Source organism: Dermacentor silvarum, chromosome 5 (genome assembly GCF_013339745.2).
Source record: "Dermacentor silvarum isolate Dsil-2018 chromosome 5, BIME_Dsil_1.4, whole genome shotgun sequence".
In the NCBI taxonomy this organism is placed as follows: domain Eukaryota; kingdom Metazoa; phylum Arthropoda; class Arachnida; order Ixodida; family Ixodidae; genus Dermacentor; species Dermacentor silvarum.
Window position 1 is genome coordinate 80,189,012 of NC_051158.1, and position 8,679 is coordinate 80,197,690.

The window sequence follows — 8,679 nt, forward strand, 5'->3', positions numbered from 1 at the left end:
TTGCAATGATACCTTGTTTCTTCACGTGAAAAGTGGAAAATTACATATAAAAAAGGAACGAGAAGAAAGGAAACCGAGGGGCCCTATTTTTATTAATCTTCTCATAAGAACCAACAAACAATGACACCAAGGATAACACAGGGGAAATTTCTTGTACTTACTAATTGAAGTAAAGAAATGATAAATTATAGGAAAATGAAAATAGATGAAAAAACAACTGTCCGCAGCAGCAGCAGCAGCAGCAGCAGCAGCAGCAGCAGCAGCCGCAGCAGCAGCAGCAGCAGCAGCAAGCAGCAGCAGCAGCAGCAGCAGCAGCCAGCCAGCAAGCAGCAAAGCAGCAGCAGCACAGCAGCAGCAGCAGCAGCTAGTCAGCAGCAGCAGGCAGGCAGCAGCAGCAGCAGCAGCAGCAGCAGCAGCAGCAGCAGCAGCAGCAGCAGCCAGCAGCAGCAGCAGCAGCAGAGCAGCAGCAGCAGCAAGCAGCAGCAGCAGCAGCAGCCGCAGCAGGCAGCGCAGCTAGCAGCAGCAGCAGCAGCATAGCAGCAGGCAGCAGCAGCAGCAGCAGCAGCACGCAGCAGCAGCAGCAGCAGCAGCAGCAGCAGCAGCAGCAAGCAGCAGCAGCAGCTAGCAGGCAGCAGCAGCAGCAGCAGCAGCAGCAGCAGCAGCAGCAGCAGCAGCAGCTAGCAGCAGCAGAGCAGCAGCAGCAGCAGCAGCAGCGCAGCAGCAGCAGCAGCAGCAGCAGCAGCAGCAGCAGCAGCAGCAGCAGCAGCAGCAGCAGCAGCAGCAGCAGCAGCAGCAGCAGACAGCAGCAGCAGCAGCTAGCACAGCAGCAGCAGCAGCCGCAGCAGCAGCAGCAGCAGCAGCAGCAGCAGCAGCAGCAGCAGCAGCAGCAGCCAGCAGCAGCAGCAGCACAGCAGGCAGCAGCAGCAGCAGCTAGCAGCAGCAGCAGCCAGCAGCAGCAGCAGCAGCAGCAGCAGCAGCAGCAGCAGCAGCAGCAGCAGCAGCAGCAGCAGCAGCAGCAGCAGCAGCAGCAGCAGCAGCAGCAGCAGCAGCAGCAGCAGCAGCAGCAGCAGCAGCAGCAGCAGCAGCAGCAGCAGCAGCAGCAGCAGCAGCAGCAGCAGCAGCAGCAGCAGCAGCAGCAGCAGCAGCAGCAGCAGCAGCAGCAGCAGCAGCAGCAGCAGCAGCAGCAGCAGCAGCAGCAGCAGCAGCAGCAGCAGCAGCAGCAGCAGCAGCAGCAGCAGCAGCAGCAGCAGCAGCAGCAGCAGCAGCAGCAGCAGCAGCAGCAGCAGCAGCAGCAGCAGCAGCAGCAGCAGCAGCAGCAGCAGCAGCAGCAGCAGCAGCAGCAGCAGCAGCAGCAGCAGCAGCAGCAGCAGCAGCAGCAGCAGCAGCAGCAGCAGCAGCAGCAGCAGCAGCAGCAGCAGCAGCAGCAGCAGCAGCAGCAGCAGCAGCAGCAGCAGCAGCAGCAGCAGCAGCAGCAGCAGCGCAGCAGCAGCAGCAGCAGCAGCAGCAGCAGCAGCAGCAGCAGCAGCAGCAGCAGCAGCTAGCAGCAGCAGCAGCAGCAGCAGCAGCAGCAGCAGCAGCAGCAGCAGCATCAGCAGCAGCAGCAGCAGCAGCAGCAGCAGCAGCAGCAGCAGCAGCAGCAGCAGCAGCAGCAGCAGCAGCAGCAGCAGCAGCAGCAGCAGCAGCAGCAGCAGCAGCAGCAGCAGCAGCAGCAGCAGCAGCAGCAGCAGCAGCAGCAGCAGCAGCAGCAGCAGCAGCAGCAGCAGCAGCAGCAGCAGCAGCAGCAGCAGCAGCAGCAGCAGCAGCAGCAGCAGCAGCAGCAGCAGCAGCAGCAGCAGCAGCAGCAGCAGCAGCAGCAGCAGCAGCAGCAGCAGCAGCAGCAGCAGCAGCAGCAGCAGCAGCAGCAGCAGCAGCAGCAGCAGCAGCAGCAGCAGCAGCAGCAGCAGCAGCAGCAGCAGCAGCAGCAGCAGCAGCAGCAGCAGCAGCAGCAGCAGCAGCAGCAGCAGCAGCAGCAGCGCAGCAGCAGCAGCAGCAGCAGCGAAGCAGCAGCAGCAGCAGCAGCAGCAGCAGCAGCAGCAGCAGCAGCAGCAGCAGCAGCAGCAGCAGCAGCAGCAGCAGCAGCAGCAGCAGCAGCAGCAGCAGCAGCAGGCAGCAGGCAGCTTTAGCTTTACTGTTCACCCCACATGTCTGCAAAATAAGGAAACTTAGACTACTCAACAAAATAAATATTCAGCTAAAGGCCAACTCGGACACACAAACACTAAGAATTAGAGCAACCGCCGGGCACAATTGAACTGAGCTTCACAAAAAATCAGGGGCTCATCGAGGCGTACTGATACAAGGTAAAATGACGCCTCGCCAACTCGCTCGGACTCGATTTGATCAAGATGAACCGCAACACACATTAACCTTGCCAGAGCAAGTGCCAGGGACCAGATTACCTTCCAGAACGACAGTGTATTAATGAGGCCGACGGGCTCATTAAACATCTAGGGCCCAGCGATTCATACTAAGTAGGATGCACTGAGGTTGACAGAATATCCAACTTATTCTGAACCACAGTGTCTTGTGCGAAGATTCAATGCGACTCAAATAAAAACAGCCGAACGTATTCATGTAATCGTTCGTTCCGAATCAATGAGGCTACCAGGCTTAGACTTACTTTACCTCTACATAAATAGGCTGATCATTTAACTGTGCTCACAATAGCTAGCGGCCGGTAAGAATATTTTCCTGACGAAAAGTGAGGCCTTAATCCTTTAACTCGCTGCTCAACAAATTTGTTGACCTAACAAAAGTATCTGCAAAAACTACACAAATCCAAATAATGTCTGTGCCTTTCAATTTACCTTTATTTATGTACCTGCTAAACAGTGGTATTCAATAAAATGTCGAGCGTGAGCAGCTGCAGATGTATTGGTCACAAAAGCTGAAGGCTTGTCGTTATCTTAGGGCACGTGGGGGTCATGTTTCGCCAATGCGAATTTCCCCTCCTTTTTAAGCAAGCTCTTCATTTCTTAACTTCATAAAAGCACATCTCCAGAACACACATTAACCTTGCCAGAGCAATTGCCAGCGAACTGTTTTGGGCCATCGATTACCTGTCACCACCTGGTCAACAATAATTTTGGCCTACTGTATGTCACTTAGCTTTTAGAGAAAACGTTTATTATTTCAATTGTTATGTATTTGAGCAAAGTAAAGAACAACTAAAACTATAAAATCATTCTAGGTCAAGTATTTCTTACCTTGCCAGTTAACGGGTGAATGCAATTGCACCGAACTCCTTGCGAGATCGAACCCACTCGGGCTCTGATGTATTCGTGAGTCTGCGTCCGAATGTCAGCCAGTGAGTTCGAGTGGGTGTAAGAGAGTATGAGAGGCTGCGCAATATTTTAGGATGTTGGAATTCGGACCGCGACTAATTGGAATTGATTCAACCTAGGAGCAAGTCCGAGTGAACGCCTCATGTGATGTCAAAGTGGCTGTGATTCTTAAGAGTGATTATTGTCAAAATACTGAAGAACAATTTGTTTTGAAATTGAATATTTGGCAACCATGCCCTATGTAGAGCAGTCGTTTTAGACAGAAATGTATTCATAAAAATTTGGAAGGATTTTTTTTCTATCGAAGTGCACCGGCAACGACGTTGTGCACAAAACTTTACACTGCATTACCTTCCAGATCGACCAACGTTTTGAGACTGTATAGCCTTCGGTAGCGAAGCACATTTTTAGACTGCAACATTTTCGAGATCGGCCCTCAGAAAACGGTTAGATAGGGGAAAAATATTTCCTCTAACAACGCCAAGAAGGATATTCACGAAAATGATGATTAGGTGTGAAGCAGATTGAGTCTACATTATCTCTAACAGCAATTGATTAGCCAGATTTCGCATGAGTTTGTTTTATTGTGCACATTGTCAGGTGCCTTTTCACATCGTACGTACAACGTGAGCAGACGAAGACGCCGTATAAAACGAGACCGGACTGAGAGCTAACAAATTATGAATTACTCCGCCAGATTCCTGGTTATGTACATAAATCGAAATGAAATGAGCAGAGGAAATAAACCAATGTAATGAACAAGAAAAGCAGCACATGCATCAATAGTCAGTCGATATACGTGGGAAGGTGCAGAGCGACATATTAGTCTTTTTAAAGCGAAGCTTTTTGCATACTTTCCTGGAACAGGCGTGGCATGTGACTTTCTGGGTGCTGTTGGGTTGTCCTCAATGCCGGCGGATATATATATATATATATATATATATATATATATAAAAATATATATATATATATACATGTAAAAATATACGTTCCAAACATAACCTGATATTCGACGTTCCGGCCGCTCCTCGGCTGTTTTTCAACGCTCATTTTTTCAAATAACTTTACAGCTGCAAGGAACACTTATTTTTCATATATGGGGTAATCTTTTTTTAAGATTTCTGGATTTTTTAAAGATCACCTGTTGCAGATAACTTAATTCTGGCCCTTGAGCTGGATTACACCGAGCGCCGGACATAGCTTGTACGAAAAATCGAAGGACATATTCGCTTAACTAAAAAGACGCTAATTATCTGTCTAATTATTTACTTTGCGGCACAAATTGCAACTTGCGAATTGCAGCCAGTGCGTTTGTGAGGTGTATTCACTTGTAATGAATTTTCAGAGTGACACCAGTTTGGTGATATGCGCCATCAAACTCACCATAAAATCAAATCAAATCAAATCAAATCAATTTATTCTCCAGTTTACATTCTGGACGGTCATTTTGGGTTAAAAGCTACATACGTAGCTTGACGTGACCCAAAAGACCAGGCAAGGCAATATCACAGCAAACAGTGTGCGCACATGTACATAATTCACATAATTCCAACTGTCGCAGGAATTCCACATGGACGAAAATGCATTTAAAACAACACTACATTAGCAATACAAGCTATACAAAACAATCAAACAACAGCTATACAACATAGCATGAGACTGAATTCACAAGGTTAACATTTGCTAAAAAACAAACAACAACAAAAAAACGAAACAAGTTGTACATTACATACTCAGAACCATACACACAGGCAGAATAATAATTACATCAGATACATTACAAGCGTACAAAGTAAGAGCGGAGTTCTTTCTTACTGAAATTATCGATATTTTTGTACTTGTTCAATGTAAATGGCAGGTTATGTGTTAACGACTGATGCTTATAGAGTGTTCTGAAGTATGGAATGGACCATATCTGAGGATTTCTTGTGTTCACATTAATGGGGCGTCGCTCTAAAGAGGCTAATTGTTCTATGTAGCTCCAAGCTAATTCTGATGAATATCGTGCACCATGTAATAAACGATAAGTGTATAGGTTATCAATTCGAATAACATTATACTTAGGGAACGCTTCCTTGGTGCTTGAATAATAATCTATATTTCCAACATAGCGAATTATCTTCTTCTGCAACAAAAGAACTTTATGTATGTTAGTTTTGGTGGTTGTACACCATATTAAAGCGCAATAATATAAGTGTGAGTTAAATAATGCATTGTAAATCTGCACTTTGGCTTTTATAGGAAGTATACTACGGCATCGTGACACAACCCCTGTCACGGAAGAAAGCTTTTTACAGAGATAATTGACGTGCATGTCCCAAGAGAGGTTTGAAGAGAAATAAACGCCAAGAATTTTATGATTGTCAACTATTTCTATTTTTTGACCTTCAAAAGTGACAATATTGTTTAACTGCAGTAATTTGTTCTTGGAGCGAAAAATAATTATCTTAGTTTTAGTTGCATTAATTTTAATTTGGTTTAACTGAGACCAGGTAGATAGGTTTTCTAGCAGTGCATTACATTCTACTGTTAAGTTGTGCACGTCATTTCCAGATAGCATGACAGTGCTGTCATCAGCATATATAATGAATTGAGCTTTAGTATAAATATTTACAATGTCATTGATGTAGACGTTAAATAAAAGCGGTCCTAGTACGCTTCCTTGTGGTACGCCAAATCTGTTCATTAGGAAAGACATGTGACCGTTCGCGCACACAGCCTGGAATCGGTCACTTAGATAAGATTTAAATAGAGATAAACAGACTCCACGTATTCCGTAATGCTCTAGTTTTTCTAATAAGATACTATGGCTGAGGCAGTCGAATGCCTTACTAAAGTCTATAAATAAAGCAAGCGTATAGATATTCATTTTTATGTTTTTTATTATGTTTTCCTTTATTGACAGTAGGGCTGTTTCTGTTGACCTGTGTTTCCTAAATCCATGTTGTGCATTAGTTATAACACCAAATTTATCAAAGAAATTGACCATACGAGAGTGAATGATTTTCTCGAGGCCCTTCGAAAATACAGGCAACACCGAAATTGGCCTATAGTTGTTTGGATCATGAGGACTACCGCCTTTCAAGATTGCCGAAACTTTAGCGTACTTCATTGCTTTGGCAAAGACGCCTGATTGAAGCGTTAGATTGAATATGTGAGCAAGAACAGGGGAAATGGAAGTTATGCAATACTTAATGGGGCCTAATTGTAGGTTATTGATGTCTAAGGCCTTACTGTTATTTAAGGATTTAAATGTGGTACACACTTCATTTTCGTCGGTAGGCTGAAAGTAAATGCTATCGGTTATAATACTAGCATTTTTTGTTCTAGAAGTTGCTGCGAGGAGTGAATGGGCAGAAGGAATGGCAGCGTTAATGAAGTGTTGATTAAAGTAATTGGCAAGGGCCTCACCCCTCAATTCAGTACCGTCATGAAGTATACTGGGTGGAACGCTTGTTTTATGCACTGTTGTGGCTCCTACTTTTTTTTAACAGAACCCTTTTTTATGCACTCAAGCCCAAAACTAACTGGAGCACCGATGTATTTCATCCCACAGTTTGGAAAATCTCTCGAAACTGTTGTCATCCAGAAGATTCAGTCCAAGTGAATACTACATCTTGCGAACTCACCAGCAAAAATTCGTAAATTGCAATATGTGCCGTAATAATAATTAGGAAGCTAATTATTGAATTTATTTTCATTAGTTGAATATGCGTTTCAATTTCTGAAGCTAGTAATGTCCGCCTCTTCCAATAATCTATTTCAAAGACGAGAAGCATACTACTGCTACAGGCGATTTCTAAAATTCCGGAACAGCCTAAAAATGATCACCCCGTATATATATACTTTGCCGATATAAATCACGAAGATTACTGTGAATGCATAACCTGAACAAGTATTGTCAGCTAACAGGCATCTCTCAAGCATTAAAGATCACGTAATGAAGACGCTAAATATATTTTGAACATCTTTTTACATCGTTCATTTTCTTTTACTAAGCATCTCAGTATGTGCCACTGGGTGTTTGCTCGATACTGGGCAGTGCTCCAGAAGAGGCATGTCTTGCTATGATTCCTAAGCAAAACCCGCACATATAAAGTCGGCTCACAGGTGTGCATCAAGCATACCGACCTGTTGATGCAATAGTGGCATATGCTTTACGGATTCTTTTATTTTATTTCGTTAAGTCATTCGGTGTGGGACTGGGTGTGTGCCTACGTTTGGCGAATCCTCCGGAATTGATTATGTGCCACAGAAGAGGTACACAATCCTTATACGCTGCTTCATAGGTGTCATTCTTTTCCATTTTAATACACCTGTCACCAACACTCTCTCCTCGACAAGCGTCCTACATTGCCTACCTCCTGGGGAGATCGTGCGTAGACGCCTCACACTGGATCTGGGCGATCTAGAGTTTGTATATATATGCAAAACTTCTGAGCGGTGTGGTGTATAAATGTAAAATTCGCACAATAATTAGGTTGTGCTCATTGTGGTGCACAATAATAAACACTGCATGAAATAACATATCGCAAAGGATCAAAGTATCAACCAGTCCTGCCATCGCAATTATTATCAAAACACTTAAATTAGTGGTTTCCTACAACTTCGCTTCGCGTAGATTCCACCTCTTGTGTTTGTTTGATCTGCATGTTTGTTTTATCGAAACAGGTAGATAAACGGGCCAGATTAATCACAGACGCCTACGGGATTAAGAAGCGTGGTGGTGGCCGTACTAATATATCTTCCGTGTACCTGACTGGTAAAAAAGCATTTTTTTCGCAGGCGATGCACACCCGACGAGAAGGAATCAACGCTAATCTGACAGGTGCACTTCTTTTCATGTTCATTTTGTGGGTTATATTGCTCTGATTGTTTTGATTTTTTTCAGTATTAGCCAGGAATGCGTCGGAATAAAGATCAAATTGTTAGCATTTAGGCCTGCCTCGTTCCGTACTCTTTCTTCATGTGTTCGCACTGTACATGTATTCGCAATGTCCCTCGAACTAACCCCCCCACCCCCACCACCCAAAAAATATGTGCTATCCTTCGTTTCACTCTGGCGTCAGATGGTGGCGTAAGCACTTTATACGTTGTGGTGATAGTGATGCCGTTGATGACTACCACCCACATTTTCACACAGGTCCATTAAATTAGTCACCACCGGACAACCCAGAACCAGGTAAGCGTTCGCCGTCATTTAACCAGGATGCCAGTGCATTCAAGGAGGCGTTAAGGTACGGGTGATGATTAGAATCAATATTTGCGTCACAAGCATAACAAAATACCTAGTGAATTCAAGTCACAAGTTCCAATGCAACTCCTGTTGTATCTTAGGACAATAGAATTTTTGAAC

At 45.2% G+C, this 8,679-nt stretch overlaps 1 pseudogene; it reads left to right on the plus strand.

Annotated features, from left to right (window-relative positions):
* Positions 1–226: 226 nt before the first annotated feature.
* On the plus strand, positions 227–2,162 carry LOC119454194 (putative uncharacterized protein DDB_G0271606; annotated as a pseudogene).
* Positions 2,163–8,679: the final 6,517 nt, after the last annotated feature.